This window comes from Crocuta crocuta, unplaced genomic scaffold (genome assembly GCF_008692635.1).
Source record: "Crocuta crocuta isolate KB4526 unplaced genomic scaffold, BGI_CrCroc_1.0 scaffold378, whole genome shotgun sequence".
In the NCBI taxonomy this organism is placed as follows: domain Eukaryota; kingdom Metazoa; phylum Chordata; class Mammalia; order Carnivora; family Hyaenidae; genus Crocuta; species Crocuta crocuta.
This window is the reverse complement of record NW_027528871.1, coordinates 1,181,743-1,199,344: the sequence shown is the minus strand read 5'-3', so window position 1 is coordinate 1,199,344 and position 17,602 is coordinate 1,181,743.

Genomic DNA, 17,602 nt, shown 5'->3' with positions numbered 1-17,602 from the left:
AAAGTGGTTGAAAACATATTTAGACAAAAATGTCTATGTTTCATTGGCAACTTTATTCAAAAATGCCAAAACTTAGAAGCAACCAAGATGTTCTTTCTTAGGTGAATGGATATCCAGACAGTGGGATATCATTCAGCACTAAAAGTAAATGAGCTGTCAAGCCATGATAGTAAATGGAGAAAACTTAAATTCGTATTACTAAGTGAAAGTAGCTAATCTGAAAAGCCTACATAGTGCATGATTCCAACTTTATGATGTTCTGGAAAAGACAAAACTATGGAGACAATAAAAACCTCAGTGGTTGCCATCTACGGTAGTGAGGGAGCGTTGAATAGGCAAAGCACAAAGAATTTGGGGCATTGCAGATACTCCATACGATACTATAAAAATCAACTTATGTCATTATATCTTTTTTCCAGTTCTGTATAACGTACATCAAGTGAGCTGGTAAGGTAAACTATGGACTTTCGTTGATTATGGACTTTGGTTGATTATGATGTGTCACCGAAGATTCATTGTTGGTAACAAATGTCCCACTCTGGTGAGTGCTGTTGATAATAGGGGAGGCTCGGCATGTGTAGGAACAGGACATATATGGGAAATCTCTGTATCTTCTTCTGAATTTTGTTGTGAGCTTAAAACTGCTCTTAAAAATAGTCCATAACAAAACCATACATTAGGGCACAAAAAAGTCTCAACCAATCTTTAAAAAATAATAATGTCATATGGTGTGCCTTTTCCAACCACACGGCTATGAAACTGGAGATCAATCACAAGAAAAACTCTGGAAAGAAAAGAAATACATTGGGGTTAAATAGCATGCTACTAAACAATGAATGAGCCAACAAACAAATCAAAAAGGAAATTAAAAAATACATAGAGGCAAATGAAAACACCACAATCTAAAATCTTTGGGATGCAGCAAAATGGTTCTAAGCGGGAAGTTTATAGCAATACAAGCCTAAATCAAGAAGCAATCTCAAATAAGTAACCTACCTTTCATCTAAGGAGCTAAAAAAGAAGAACAAACAAGACTCAAAAGTAAAAGTGAGGAAATGATAAATATTAGCACATAAATAAGCAAAATAAAAACTTAAAACAAAACAAAAAACACAAGAGAATAGATCAACAAAACCAGGAGATGGTTCTTTGAAAAACGCGACAAAATAGATAAACTGCTAGCCATGCATCAAAAAATAAAGAGAGAGGACTCAAAAAACAAAATCAGAAATAAAAGAAGAAAAATAATAACTGACACCACAGAAATCCAAAGGATTATAAGAGAATACAGTAAAACCTTGGTTTGAGAGCATAGTTCAATCTAGAAACATGCTTATAATCTAAAGCACTTGTATATCAAAACAAATCTCTCCATAAAAATAATGGAAAATTAGATGATTCGTTCCACAGTCCAAAAATATTCCTATAAAATGATTATATACTGTAATATAATACAAATTCATAAAGAAAATACAAAATATAAAGAAAATAAATGAAGCTGCACTTACCGTTGAAAACCCTCATGGCTGGTGTAAGGGAGACAAGAGAGAGGAGGGTTATTATGTAGAACGACTTTCACTATCACTAATGTTAAGGGATTCCTCTGCCTTTTCCTTTTCCTCCTCTGCAGATGAGATGCAGAGAGAAATTCTTATAAAATCTTGCAATTTTGGCCACTTGCATACCTTGCTCGTAGTTCTCCATGATTTCCTTCCTAACTTCCACCATAATTAAATCCTTCTTGCCTCTTTATCTCCTTTCTTTTCAACGTTTTTCTGCATGGAAGCCAACATACACTCTCAGGGATGTTGACTACAGTACTAATAAACTCTTGTCACATACTGTATTTAATGTAATTGGCAATAAGGCAGCAGAGGAAAGGGTCTAGATCTGCAGACAGCCTGATCTTGATGAAGCAAAGCATTCCTACTCTTGTCTGGAAAAGCAAAGAACTGTCCACCAGTGCTCTGAAGGGACAAAAAATATACCAGTTACAGTTGTGAGCATCTTCCAACGTTCTGAAAAAAATCATTGATTTCTACCAAATAGTGTGGCCTGAGACCAAGCTTCAAAGCATGGGAGACATCACCCACAATCCTACAGAAAGAGAGAAAGAGAGAGAGAGAGAACAACACTGACTCAGTTTGTGATCCTGAGATGTTCCGTGTCAGGTACTACTCGTACTATAAGACATTGCTTATTTATCAAGTTAAAATTCATTAGAAATACTTGCTCATCTTGTGGAACACTCATAGAAAAAGTTACTCAAAATCCAAGGTTTTACTGTAATTGGATTTTGACAGGGAAGATCATGGTAAATATACTTTTCTGTTAAATGTAGATGTTAATCCCAAAAGCTGGGTCTCAATCTTTCAATCACATGGGGTTTCCTGTCTGTAAAAGGTAACCTAAAGAAACGGAATCAATTGTTGGAAAGAAACCCAGTTTAATGACATTCATTGAAACTGTAGAAGAAGTTGTGCCGAAGCTATCCATTCCTCTAGAATTTCCAATTAGGGAGGTTAACACATTCCCTACCTGAAGCCAGTTTGAGTAAGGTCTTTTTATCTGTATCTTAAATATTCCTAAATAATACAATGGTCACAATGTGCTTTCACTTTTAGTTAACTCATTTTCTACATCTTTCCTGGTGGATTAAAATTTTAAAAGTTTGGGTCCAATTTAACTGCACAGGTTTCTTTGTGAGGTGTGGTCCATTGGTAATAACTCTCTGAATATAATTTATCTCTTCCCACTAGCTAGCTATTTACTTACAGATAGGGTACCCCAGGAGGACCCGTAAAAATAATGATCACTCTTCATTAAGAGAATCAGAAGGAAACTGGACCATCTGTGATGTTCCCAATGGTAAATAATAAGTGGATGTCAAACAAATAACAATGAAAAGCCCCAGCAGGGTTTTTAATGTTCTGATAATAACAGAAGCTGTGAGTGACCTATGCTGTAATGACCGTAAATGATCATGAGCATGAATGAGTCATTAAGGTTTTTGCTATTCAAAATTTTACTCTAAATAGAGGACATTCCAAGATGGGAATGAGGTTGAAGGGGAGTATACTTGTATTATGGCTCATAAAAAAATTTTGACACAACAACATACATTATATCAAAATTGAAGTGTTTCAAAGATAATTATGCTGTTTAAATTCGTAGCCTTTCCAGATTTGCGAATCTAAAATAACTGAAAGATTTTTTTTTTTAAAAACTATCAAATAGCTGTTTTCTGACTCCATTTATATGATTTCAGATGGAGATTGCTTGTAGATCATTAGGTAGGTCACCAATGAAAACTGCTGTGTTCTCATAGTTTATATGTCTTCACACTGTCACATAGCCAGAGCAGTGCCAAACCCAATGACGGGTTTTTATCCCATGGAGAAACTAAATGATCACACTCACAGTTTCCAAGATGATTTTCCTGAAGTTGTACTCAGTAACAAATCAAGTACATTCTTTCTATTGCCAGTAGTGAGCTCATTTGGAAGAGATTCAATTCCATGGCAAGGACAATAACATTCCTGTTCAGCCTGTCCATTTCAGCCCCACTTTGTGGTGCCCTCCTCCCTCAGTCAGTCCCACACACCACAGGCTGATACATACAAACTGTTAACACCTAGCCTCTCAGCCTCTTCTCTACCCACTGTCCCAATCTCTGTATGTCTCATTCGTAATGTGATCTCTATTCTCACTGCCTACACCACAGACCCTCTCAGGATGTTGCCTGTGGTGATTCTTCTGTCTATACTATTCTTCCTTTCTTCTCCATTTTTAAAGCTCCTTTCCACTCTTAATGATCTGACTCATGTCTTAACATCTATGCACTTCCTGTCCTGACTCAGTCACTTCTTCCTTCCTCTCACACTGTACCCCTCCATGCCTTTAACTATTTGGTTCTGATTCCTCAGCAGACTGAACTGGAGAAGAAGAAGTGTTGTTCGTTTGGTGTAGTTTCTTTGTTTGAGGATTTGTTTTTCACAAGCAATCTTTCTTTAATGGGTCAATGGCTTAAAAATGATTCCAAGACTATTCTAGATGGCAAATCTTTTCTAAGGATCAAAGATAGAGTAAAGGATGTCTATGAAACTGAAGAAATAATTCAAAACTATCATGCATGTTTGCTCATGTACACAAAGAAACCATCATTCGATCAGACAGATTCTCAAATGTGCCCCATGGACAATAGAGGTTGAGAACCATAGCTTTAAAGGGTTAGGGAAGAAAGCTGGAGATCTAGAAACAATTATATTGCCTCTGTTAAATTGTCCACATATTTCTTAGGATTTTTTTCTTTTATTTTAGTGTGGCAAGATACATGTAATATTACATTTACCATTTTAACCATTTAAAGTTTACAATCTAATGGCACAAAAAACAGTTGACCCTTGAGCAGCAAGGGTTTGAATGATGTGAGTTCACTTATGTGCAGATTTATTCCTATAAATATAGTACACATCTGTGAATGTATTTTCTCTTCCTTATGATTTTCTTAATAATATTTGCTTTCCTCTGGCTTATTTTACTATTAGAACTTAGAAGATAATACATATAACCTACAGAATATGTGTGAATCAACTGTTGGCGTTATTGGTAAGCCTTCTTGTCAACAATAGGCTATTAATAGTTTGGGGAGAGTCAGAAGTTATATGCAGATTTTTGACTACACAGGGGATCCATGCCCCTAACTCCTGTGTCATTCCAGGATAAACTGTACACTCACATTACGCATCGTTAAGGTTTTTATTGGGTAACATTTCCATAAAGATCAAACTAGATCATAACTTGATTTAAAAAATGACCGCCCAAACTAAAACTATTACTAATCCCTAATAAGATTTTTAGAAATGTTGGCATGAATTAGCAATCTCAAAGAAAAAAATAAAATTGTAGTTCAATTATGGGCTTTGACATTTTAAAATAAAAGCAGTCATTCTATGCTCTTTGCATAATGCTCTGTTTTGCAATTAATGAATGATTCAAAGGAAAATGCAAGGGACTATCAAGCTGTGAAATACACTGTGCCTCCAATTAAATCATTAACCCATCTGTTTCTGCCCCAAACTGAAAACAAGTTTTAAAAAAAATGATGTGAGTGTAAGAACAATAAACTGCTCTATTTCTGTGCTTACAGGATAAAATTAGACAAACTATTAAGGCATAAATTTCTATATATTCTTTTCTTGCCTGAAGGCACAAATGTGTCTTAACCAAGTACGAGATGTAAGAAAATAAATGCCCCCTGTTGTTTTATAATGAGTAAAATCAATGATATATTTAACTTTGTTCATTTGATTGATTATACCTTGGACTAGGCTGTAAGTTTATTTTATTCCCTACTACATACCCAGAATCTAACTCAGACCCAGGCACCAGAACTCAATATAAAGGAGTGTTTTATTTGCTGCATTATGAATGAATGAATGAATGAATGATCTTTTCCTGACTTTCCTCCTTCCATGTGCCTCCCTCTCCTCTAATTTTGTATCCAGCAAATTTTGACATATCCTTTGCTCTCTGTTCTCTATTTCCAACATTTTTCTTTTCCTCTCTCAGAATCTTTGTTTCCTCTTGTCAATGTACATCCGTCCTCAATTATATGTGATTTCATACTACAATCGCAAAAGTAGTTCTTTTGCTTTGTCTTCTTACAAGCAGAATATACAATAAAAATATTATTGTTATGCAATATCCTTTTCTTCCTTTTCTGAATTATTCAAAAGGTAAGATGTAATAAAAGTTTATTTTTTATTCCTAAAAAATGTGCTTCGTTTTCTTGTTTGTTTCACTAGACTCTAGATGTTTTTATCCTGTGGGTTTGGAATCCTTGACATAAAAAATGGTATATATACACTTGGTGTTATACGGAAACCAACTTGACAACAAACTATTAAAAAAAAAAAAAAAAAAGAGGGGACCCTGGGGGGCTCAGTCAGTTANAAACTATTTAAAAAAAAAAAAAAAAAGAGGGGCACCTGGGTGGCTCAGTCAGTTAAGTATCCGACTTCAGCTCAGGTCATGATCTCACGGTTTGTGGGTTCAAGCCCCGCGTCGGGCTCTTTGCTGAGGATTAGCTCAGAGCCTGGAGCCTGTTTCAGATTCTTTGTCTCCCTCTCTCTCTGACCCTCCCCTGCTCATGCTGTCTCTCTCTCTGTCTCAAAAATAAATAAAACATTTATATAAAAAAAAGAAAGAAACACACACACCAAAAACTGGTCTATATACCCCAGAAATGTAGAGTGAAAAAAAAATTACTGAAATGAGGTCAATCTTACCAATCTATGAAAAAACTAACAGACATACACACTCAAAATCCTTGCATCTCGTGGTTTTTTAATGTCGTAATAATCAATTATGAGTTTGTGTAGTTGCTTTAGTTATTGGTTCTTAGAATGTGATTTTACTCTATATCAGAATCTAAACCACTATTAAGTTAAATTTTTATGCAATGAAATATACATAGACCCAAAATAAAACAGATAAAATATCTTCTTAGGCTTAAGGACACACTTAACACCAAACAAATACATTAATTATAAACAGAATCACATTCTCAATAAAATTTGAATTAGGGGCACCTGGGTGGCTCAGTTGGTAAAGCCTCTGACTCTTGATTTTTGGCTCAGGTCATGATCTCATGGTTTCATGAGACTTGAATTCAAGTCCTTCTTCAAACTCTGCACTGGCAGTGTGGAACCTGCTTGGGATTCCCTCTCTCCTCCTCTTTCTTGCCCCCCCCCCCCCACCACTCTATCTCTCTTTCTCTTTCTCAAAAATAAATAAATAAACTTAAATAAATTGAATTAACACCATTACATTTACGTGATGGTTACTGTTGACTTATTGAAGCTGTAATGTTGATGTTAGGTTTGGCAATAAAATGGGGCTTTTGCATTTCACTTCTTTCCTTAATCATTGTTATTCAGAATGTAATATCCCCTTTGAGATGTTTCTATTTATTGCTATGATTATATGTCCTTTAAAAATTAGGTTTGATCAGTTCCTCATATCTTACGAGACCAATAATATATCCACCAAATGTAATGATTTTACATTAATACCAGTTCTAAAGAACAGCTACATGTTGGTAAGTAAAAGGGCCATAGTCAGATAATATTATACTTAAAATGTGAACGTTTCCCTTTTTTTTTAGTTTGTTCAGTTTTGTTTCGTTTGTTTGTTAGTTCAGTATGTCCATGTTAGTTTGCACTTTAGGATAACTTAAATCTCTTACCTCTTTCACATTTTTCCCTCACTGTAAACCACAGTGAAATCTTTACATAAATTCTGAGCCATAATATGATTTTACTTTTACTTGCCAGAGATATGCTCATGCACAAAAGCAAATAAATACAAAAATCTCGTGGCCATGTTTGTTATGAAGTTGACATCTAGGTGATGCAGAATACTTTGACAGATTCTTTCAAGATTAGCATGCAGTTTAAACCCGTAACCAAAAATATAGTATCCCTCTGTAGACACTTAGAACATTGTAGAAACCTGTAAGAAGCAATTTTGTACATTAATAAGTAAAGTCTTTAGTAGAATCTATGAGACATGTAGTGACATCTTCACTTTATATAGATTCTAAAATAAAGATTTGGATCCATTACATATGTCACAACATCCCACCACACAGTGATAATCTACAAGAGCAGGATTCGGTGTCAGATCTAGCTCACATGGGTTTTATTCTTTCCATTACTGCTGATCAATTTCTCCTGTTACCTATTTTGATATATACTTAGTAACGCTTATTTCACTCTGCATTATGCACAAGCCACTTAGTAACACTTATTTCAGCTCTGCATTATGCACAAGCCACCAGACATTTGCAAACATTATATTAAATTCCTGTGATAAAATTGACCAAAATCTTTCCAAGAGCCACCAGTTATTTCTGCAATAACCTCTCAAAAATTAAAAAGAAAAAAATTATTCAACTCAGCAATGCTGTCTTAGTCATTTACCTCCCTTTTAGATGCTTAGCGTTTCAGTTTATAGGTCTTTTGAATCGAATCCCAAAGAGAGGCCTGAGAGGTAAAAAGAAAAATAGGTCATTGAAAGCTCTATACTGTATAGACATGCTATGATTAATACGACCGGGAATTCCTGACAGGGAGTAGAAAGAGAGCGAAGAAAGCTTGAAATTTGGAAGAAGTTGATTGCTTATCACAAACTTTTGGTTATTCATCTTGCCGCCATGCTGTGTAATCATTGTACCCCTCTTTTCCACTTTCAAAGAGGGCAACGTGATGTTTTTTGAGTCATTGTCCTTTTATGAGTGAGGTTATCAATCTATTCTTACACCCGTATATTTATTTTGACTGAACTTTTCTCTGTGTTTAGCACCATTACACTGGGAATTTCTGTGGTGAATCTGAAATGGTACAGATGCAATAGGAAAGCTGTAGAAAAGGAAGAAGAAAATTATGAGATATTATTTGATCTCAGTGGCAGTCAATTTGATACCTGGTATTTAAGGGAAACTAAGTGAACATTCCTACCCCTGACCTTTCACTTTAAAGTGAATTACTGTTATATAGTTCCCATCATTAGTTTTCCCTCTGATCTTTTTTCCTTATAGAAAAGCAATTCGCTTGAATAAAATCCCATCTTTTCTGAATCTCAGCATATATTTTGCTTGAATGTGGGTATTCAGTATTTTCTTTTCCTATAACTATTTAACATGGGTGTTCTTAAACAGCCTCAGGATAAATGGTAGGGTTGTAAAGATTTCAGTTTAGTTTTGTTTGTATTTCATGTTTAGCCTGCTGGGAACCATTTTTCTTAAAGTTAGAAAATCCATTCCTTTAAAATTAATTGGCATTCACTCAAAACAATGTATCTTAACTTTTGCTGGTATGGTTTATACCAATTACACCCTAAAGAGTATTAGGATAATTCAAATTCAACTACACAACAAACAACTAAGGAAGTATTGAATAGACATAATGATTAAAAATACCTGTTTTAATACCTTATTTCATGGGGTATTTGAGGCTAAATTGGCAGTCATTAAAAATGGAAGGAAACTATTCTACAATGTATATAACTTGAGAAAGGAAACTTTTCACTATCACAGAAGAAAGGCTGCTAAATTTTCACAGGAGCACAGATTTGCTACAGGGAAAGTAACTATTTGACCTCCTCCATACTGTAAACCAGTCAGAGTCCCAGACTCATGTCAAGCATGTTTGTGTGACCAATTTGAGAAGCTACCAAGGAGTGTATGGGTCTGTAAGAGTGGTATAAGTCATTAGGGGCCAAGATTTCTATGGAGAATAAGTAAGTAAGTAAATAAGTAAATAAATAAATACAACTAAAATTTGTTCTACTTTTTATTAAGATTATATAATGATAATTCCAGTAATAAAACACTCGTCAAGACAAGACAAATTGCTACCACCTCCTCTTTCCTTGGTATGTTGCTCATCAGGGATCAAGAATGGAGCCTTCTATGTGTGATTCAAGAGTGCGTTTGAGGGGCGTCTGGGTGGCTTAGTCGGTTAAGCGTCGGACTCGCTTAGGTCATGATCTCGCGGTTCGAGGATTCGAGCCCCGCGTCGGGCTCTGTGCTGACTGCCAGCTCACAGCCTGGAGCCTGTTTCAGAGTCTGTGACTTCCTCTCTCTCTGACCCTGCCCTGCTCACGCTGTCTCTCTCCTAGAAATAAATAAAACATTAAAAAATTAAAAAAAAAAAAAGAGTGCATTTGAGTATAAAACAAAAGTGGAATACATGGGCCTTATTGTCATTTTTTCCCCTCCTTTTCACTCTCCTGGGTTGAGAAGGAAAGAGCTGCTAGTTTTTTCTCCAGATGTAACTTAAATGGATATCTTAAAAATTTTTTTAAATGTCTTTTATTTATTGCTGAGAGAGACAGAGAGATAGTGTGAGCAGGGGAGGGTCAGAGAGAGAGAGGGAGACAGAATCTTAAGGAGGTGCCAGTCTCTCAGCTAGCAGTCAGCACAGAGTCCGACACTGGCTCGAACCCACAAACCGTGAGATCATGACCTGAGCGGAAGTTGGACGCTTAACCAACTGAGCCACCCAGGCGCCCCTTAAATGGATTTCTTCATAGTCCATTTTATCTTGATAAGGTTAGATAGGGCTAAAATTTGAAGCAGAACTAAAATGTTGAGAAATTTGTTCTAGGGAATTTTTTAAGATACTAATTTTAACTAATTTCTTAGTTTGTTATTGAGATGGAAAATTGGGTAAAAACGAAAATTAAAAAAAAAAGATTTCGATATTGGATGAAATTGCTCCCCAAGGTTCTACAAAGTTACAGATATATTTATGCCATAGTTGACTTTGGCATAGAAAGTTTCTCATTCTCCATTTCTGTTAACCCCTTTCTGGTGTTCCATTTATTTCCCCTTTTCTTTCACATGAGAAAAAAAAGTCATACACCTCAATTTAGGAACAGTAATAAGTAAATCTTTTGAGATTTTACTTTAATGAAAAAGACTTATGTCTGCTTACCATTTTTTTACATTCTACATGCAGTGAAATTCTATTATCTTGGATGCTAATGGACAGAGAAGCAGAATGTGTGCATTTGAGTGTGAATGCATGGACAAAAACATGTTAAGTTAGTGTTTTTATATTACTTGGGAGTCTCTATATATTATAATGTTTCCCATTACAATTAAATATCATTTAGAGATAGTAAATGTTTAAATATATATTTTTATTTTCAGAAAAGCAAAGATATTTCAGGAGGGAAAATCCATGACCTTCTTTTTTATTCTTCCCCCAAATGACTTCATTTTTAGCAATAATATATCACTGTTTCTCAAAGTATTTATGACCCAAAACAATTTTATTTAAAAATGTTTATATTTTTCTAATTTTTAAAAACATTTTCTTTGTTTTTGAGAGACAGAGAGAGACATAGCATGAGCAGCAAAGGGACAGAAAAAGAGGGAGGCACAGAATCTGAAGTAGACTCCACGCTCTGTGCTGACAGCTCAGAGCCTGATGCAGGGCTTACACCCAGAACTGCAAGATCATGACCTGAGCCAAAGTCAGACACTTAACCGACTGAGCCACCCAGGCACCCCAATGTTTATTTCTTTTTGAGAGACAGAGAGAGACCTAGCACAAGTGGGGGAAGGGCAGAGAGAGAGGGCTACAGGACACAGAATCTTAAGCAGGCTTCCAGCTGTGAGCTGTCAGCACAGAGCCTTATGAGCAACCCTAACCCGTGAACCATGAGATCTTGACCTGAGCTGAATTCAGACGCTTAAGCAACTGAGCCACCCATGACTCAAAAGAATTCCATAAACCATCTATCTATACCTAGAATGTATGAAGAGAGAATCCATCACTCAAACTATTTAATATCATCTGTGATTTTGGGAATGTTCTTGCTGTCCAGTACAGGAACCATTTGTGCATGGGACTATTGAATACTTGTAATTAATAGGGTTGAGAAAAATTTAAATTTTGTCATTTTAATTCATTTAAATTTAAATTGCCACAGGAAGTTAGCGGCTACCCTATTATTCAATGCAGCATGTGATGGTGCATTTAAAATATACTTGCTCGGGGCACCTGGGTCGCTCAGTAGGTTGTGTCCAACTTCAGCTCAGGTCACGATCTCATGGTTCGTGGGTTTGGCCCTGTGTTCAGCTCTGTGTTGACAACTCAGAGCCTGGAGCCTGCTTCGGATTCTGTGTCGCCCTCTCTCTCTCTGCCCCTCCCTTGCTCATGTTCTGTTTTTCTCTTTCTCCAAAATAAATAAACATTAAAAACATTTAAATATACTTTTTCTGTGAGAGGAATTTTTTTCCTTGCTATTTAGTAATACCAGGAAAAGATACTACTTTCCTTTGTAGATTTTAGGCAATACAGACTAGGCTGTTCAATTAACCGGTATACCCTGAAGTTCAAGTGACTTAACAGAACATATATTTGATTCCATATTTTGTTTTTGTTTTTTTAAATATTTTTATTTATTTCTAGGAGAGAGAGAGAGACAGCGTGAGCAGGGGAGGGTCAGAGAGAGAGGGAGATACAGACTCTGAAACAGGCTCCAGGCTCTGAGCTGGCAGTCAGCACAGAGCCCGACGCGGGGCTCGAACCCACGAACCGAGAGATCATGACCTAAGCGAAAGTCGGACGCTTAACCGACTAAGCCACCCAGGCGCCCCTGATTCCATATTTTGAAGTCCAGTGCTGCTTGCTGGCTGGGCACGGCTGTGAGCTATGCCTACGGGGTAGAGGCCGGTTCCATCCTATCAGCTCAACTACGTCTTTTCATGACGTCAAGCCCTACAGCATTGGTGAACAAAAATGTGGATAACTTTGGGGCACCTGGGTGGCTCAGTCAGTTAGTTAAGCATCCGATTTTGGGTCAGGTCATGACCTCGTAGTTCATGGGCTCGAGCCCCGCTTCAGGCTCTGTGCTGACAGCTCAGAGCTTGGAGCCTGCTTCATATTCTGTGTCCCCCTCTCTCTCTGCCCCTCCCCTGATCACACTCTCTCTCTGTCTCTCAAAAACCAATAAAAACGTTAATTTTTTTTTAAATAAATAACTCACAAGGGCTCCTAATTGACTCGCACCAAAAGTGAGACGTGCTACTTTGCACATGTCTGGATAGTCACATGGCCCCAGTGAAGCTCCAGGAAGATGTGTAGTCTTCCAGCACTCAAGGCCGAGATTGCCGATAATGGTGAACAAAAGTAATCACTATTACTCTGTATTTCCCCTATGTGACCATGGACACCGTAGACCTTCCGCTTCCAGTTTCTTTATCTCCCTAAAATGGAAATATTAAAGCTGATCTCATAGAAGAACTATGAGGATTAAATAGGATAATCTTATAGAAATGGCATCATACAGAATCTGGGTCATAGTAAATGAACAATAAAAGTTCTATTACTTTTTTTAGACCATTGTTTATTTTTAATGCAAGTTTTTTCTTTTGATTATCCGTTTAAATGCATGCATGTACCATAATATTGTCTACTTTCAATTTCACTTGGTGTTATATTTGTAACTTTTTCCTAATAGGATGAGAAGATTATTCGGTGACAAAAAAATAAAGGAAAAATGAAATATAAGTCTTTTAGAATAAATGTTGACACAAAAAATTATTACCTAATAGTATACCTCCTTGGGAATTCAATTCATATAGAAATGAATATAAAAATTGAAAAAATACCAAGGTATAATCTCTTAGTTATACTTTCTCAATACTAAAATGTTCATAAATCTGAAATACATCATAACACCACACTGTGTTTTCCAGCATAGTGTTGGCAATTTTGAGGGGGGAAGCAAATGGAAAATTAACCATGTATAATGAATACTTGAGTAAATATTAGAATGAAAATACGTTTACATAGCTAGAGGGCAAGTTCCAGCTGCTCCCAGGCATATTTAAATTATGCATTCTTATTTTAGAGGATATGTGACCTTTATATATGTGCGATTTTGGAAATGGCTTCCTGTCATGATTTTGGTAAGAAAACTCCCTGTGTGTTCTTATTTAATTGTGTATAATCCGATGCAAACTAGTATTCAATAATAGTAAGGCTGCTTGATTAGTGTCTTTCATTTGGTGATGGTTCAACAGCAAACTGGTTACATTCTTTCATATGAATAGGCTAAAAAGACAAAAACCAAAAAAGAAACAAACAAAAAACCAGAGAATCTTATTTTTTTCTTGAGACACTCTACTTGATCAATGTTATGTCTCATGAAAGCACCATGGGTGCTAGGAACTTTAGTCTCTTTACGGTGAGGATATTCAGTGCCTTCTGGTGAGTGATGACAGTAGCATATTGTGAAATCACCCTCTGTAGTTCTCACACCCACTGTCCCCTTACACACACACTCACACTCAAATGACTACTCTTTTCCGTATTTTCTTTCTTTTCACATTTCTCTGTTGTAGTTCTTAGAATGGCAACTGCTGCAATCTTGGTTTGGACATACACATATTCCAGAAGGGCCTATGTATTATGACATGGCATCAGCCACCATTCTTTCATTCACAACTAGTTTGAGGCCGAGGTGCTGCAAAAAATGAGTGAAGTCTGGTGCAGATAGCCCATCCTTTAAATGAGCGATTCCATTTCTAATAAGCTATTATCTTCCCTCTCCTACTTCACATTTAGTAATTCTTTCCATACCCAGGCTTGAGAAAGAAAGAAACTAAAAATGTGGCTCTAGTTATCCAACACAGATTTTACAATGTTTTCACCTACTAAGGTTTATATCACTTTAAGTATAACATTTTTAAGCAATATTTCCCAACATGTCATTAGAACTTGGAATTTCACACAACTAAGTAAATGTAACTTTAATATAAAGGCTTAATATTCATTTAGAGAAAACTGAGCCTCCTAGCTGCCACTTTATCTTCTGTGTGTTTGCATGCAAGTGCAACTTAATACTCCTGTGTAATCACCTTGTTATGCTAACCCTTGCATCTGAAGCAGTGAGCATGGGAGACCATTATTAACAAGAATTAGTTCTGTTTCAAGTTCTTGTAAAATCTTCAGATTGAACTATATTCTTTAAAACTGAATTTCATGGTTGCAAAAGCAAGGAAAAAAAATAAACAAATCTACCATAGAGTGGACAAAGCTTTTGTAAGCTTTTGTAAGAACCAGATTGATAGTATCCAATGAAACATTTTAGCAAAATATGCCTTTCAAACCAGTCTATTCTGGCACAAATTTCTAGGCAAAATGACTCATTAGCATTTAATCAAGACAGTCCTGAGCCTTGCATATGCCTCCAGCAACTGTCAAGATAGTGTATTTAAGTGATGAATAAAGTAACAATTGTTACAAAGGTTCTTCACAGTCTGAAGTGTCAGATTTAGAAGAGAGTATAAACCATTAGTTCCAGAGTATGTGCATATGAGGTTAATATTTCCCTGTCAAATTCCAGAACAACCTTAACATCTATTTCATAGTGAAAATTATACAGAACTTAGATTTTAAAAAAGAAATAGTTAAATCCATTTAATGCAAAAGATGCATAAAATAAGGTATAATTGTTCATAATAATATGCATGCTTTTAGCTCAATCTGTTTTACAGTTATTAATAAAAATATGAATATTTATAAATTACACATCAGACTGGGGACAGATATCTTCTACTTGCCTTCTCAAAGTCTCATTTAATTTCAGAACTTCTAGGGGAGCCTGGGTAGCTTATCAGGTAAGCCTCTGACTCCATTTCGTCTCAGGTCATGATTTCAGTTTGTGGGATCGAGCCCGAGGTGGGGCTTTGTGCTTGAAGTACAGAGTGTGTTTGGGATTCTCTGTCCCCATCTCCACCCCTTCTCTGCTCTCACTCTCTCTTTTTCTCTCAAAATAAATAAACATTACAAAAATGTCAGAACTTCTAAAGTTTCATGAAGATAAAAAATTGATATTAAATATATTTCATATGTATTTTAAAATATATTAATATACATCTATAAATGTAATATATTTATATACTACTCTATTGATGAAATAAGGAATGTGTGTCTGGCAAAAGTTACTTACATTTAACAGAAAGCATATTATACACGTTAGGCAGAAAGTGTTTAGTACAGGGAAAATAGTAAACACAAAAATGTTGGAGGGCTTTAAGTTGGGCCACTAGTCATGACTCCTCAAACTGTTATTGAAATCATCATAACAACTGCTGCATACTGACTCCAGGCACTATTTCTTGCTGTGTGAGCCCCAGAGCAAGTGGGTCTACACTTCCATCCTCAGGAGCAAAACAAATGGCTTGAGCACCTAACCTACAGGACCCCAAATTGTAAAGGAATTTAGGAAATGTTGGCTTTTGTTTGTTTTGTGTTTCACTTTCTTGCCTCTGTCCTACCAGAAAGCACTGATGAAGGATATGGCCTCCGTGCTCAGAGGTCCAGTCTTAATGTGTATGACACAAAATGCTGAACCAGTTATTTGGAAAATTGAGGGAAAATGGAAATTAAAAGGGAGCACAGATTAACTGCAGCACAGAACACACAAAGAAAGGATAATTCTAAAAAAGAAAAAAAAGGATAATTCTTTCTAAGAAGAATTAGAAGAGACGTAAACTCAGAGTAAATATTGAAAAGCAGGGATGTGACATGGGAAAATAATAAAAGTGATACATTAAAAATTGAATTGACAATTCTGGTTTGCGTCACCACTTCTGCAACTCTTAAATAAAGCTGACTCTATTTTAAAGATGCCTGTAGGGGCACCTGGGTGGCTTAGTCAGTTAAGCGTCCGACTTTCGCTTAGGTCATGATCTCGCGGTTCGTGGGTTCGAGCCCCGCATCAGGCTCTGTGCTGACTGCCAGCTCAGAGCCTGGAGCCTGTTTCAGAGTCTGTATCTCCAGAGATCTTCAGAGAGAGATCTCTGACCCTCCCCTGCTCATGCTGTCTCTCTCTCTCTCTCCTAGAAATAAATAAAACATTAAAAAAAAAATAAAGATGCCTGTAATATTTTTCTCTAAGGGACACAGGTATAGGCTCAAAGTTTATGTTTCCTTTACTTTAAATCCAGTCCTACAGTCTGATTCTAAACTAATCAGTATTTACATATTCATAGTATTGTAAACACCAGCAATGTGTTTTTAATGTCAGAAAGAATTTATAACTAAAAAGAGAAGCTTAATTATAGCTTTATAATAGGCTACAAATATATTCTTTCTTAATATAAAGTATAAATATTGGAAGTATGACAACAGAAAAAAAATCCAAAGAAAGACTCAGTTACTAATTTAATAATCTTTTTTAGAGGAAGGAGTGTGTTAGTACATCCTGCCTAAAGGTTATATTAAGATATAGAAGAATACTCATAAAATTATTCAGCAGAGTTAATAAAAACCAATGCTATTAACATAAGTAACTTCTATTATTTGAGATTAAAGATAGAATAGAGGAAGAAAGTCTTAATTTTCATGCATATGGTATATCTTATTTATGAACTATGATAATCCCAGGCCCTCTTGTTGCCGCTGAATTCTCAATTATTCCATAATTTTCCAACCAAAAGTTCAAGACCAATTTTCCCCTTTTATATTGACTCTACCTATTAGGAGGCACAGGATGGATATTTCAACATTCCCTGAAAGTTGTACTTGGATCACTGCTGTTTTTGTCTTTTTTGTCTAGTCATTTATGCTGGGTGACCGTACCTATTGCTTGAAATTTAGTAACTGCCAATATGTGTGTGAATCCCAAGTCTTTCTGTCTAGCTCTCTGGTTTTCCCTAAACTTTAGACTCAGATATAAAGCTTCCTGTTGGTTATCTCTATCTGGGTAACCCAAGTGCATCTCAAAAGCATCATATCCACTACAGGTTTCCTCAGTTGTTGAAATCACTAGTGATCTAATGAGCATATGGTCTTAGTGGATACCTCTCCCACTGAACCAATCTTTCATCAAATCAAATTCTTCCAATTTTTTTCCATACAAGTATTTAATTCATCTCCACCCCCCATCTTTCTTCTTTGTGTTATTTTAGGCTTCCATGTTTTCTGGTCTACAACCCTACAGTAGAACTCTCCTATATCCTCTGCTTTCAGCCTTCTTGAATGTCTCATTTTCAACATGGTCATCAGAGAGATTT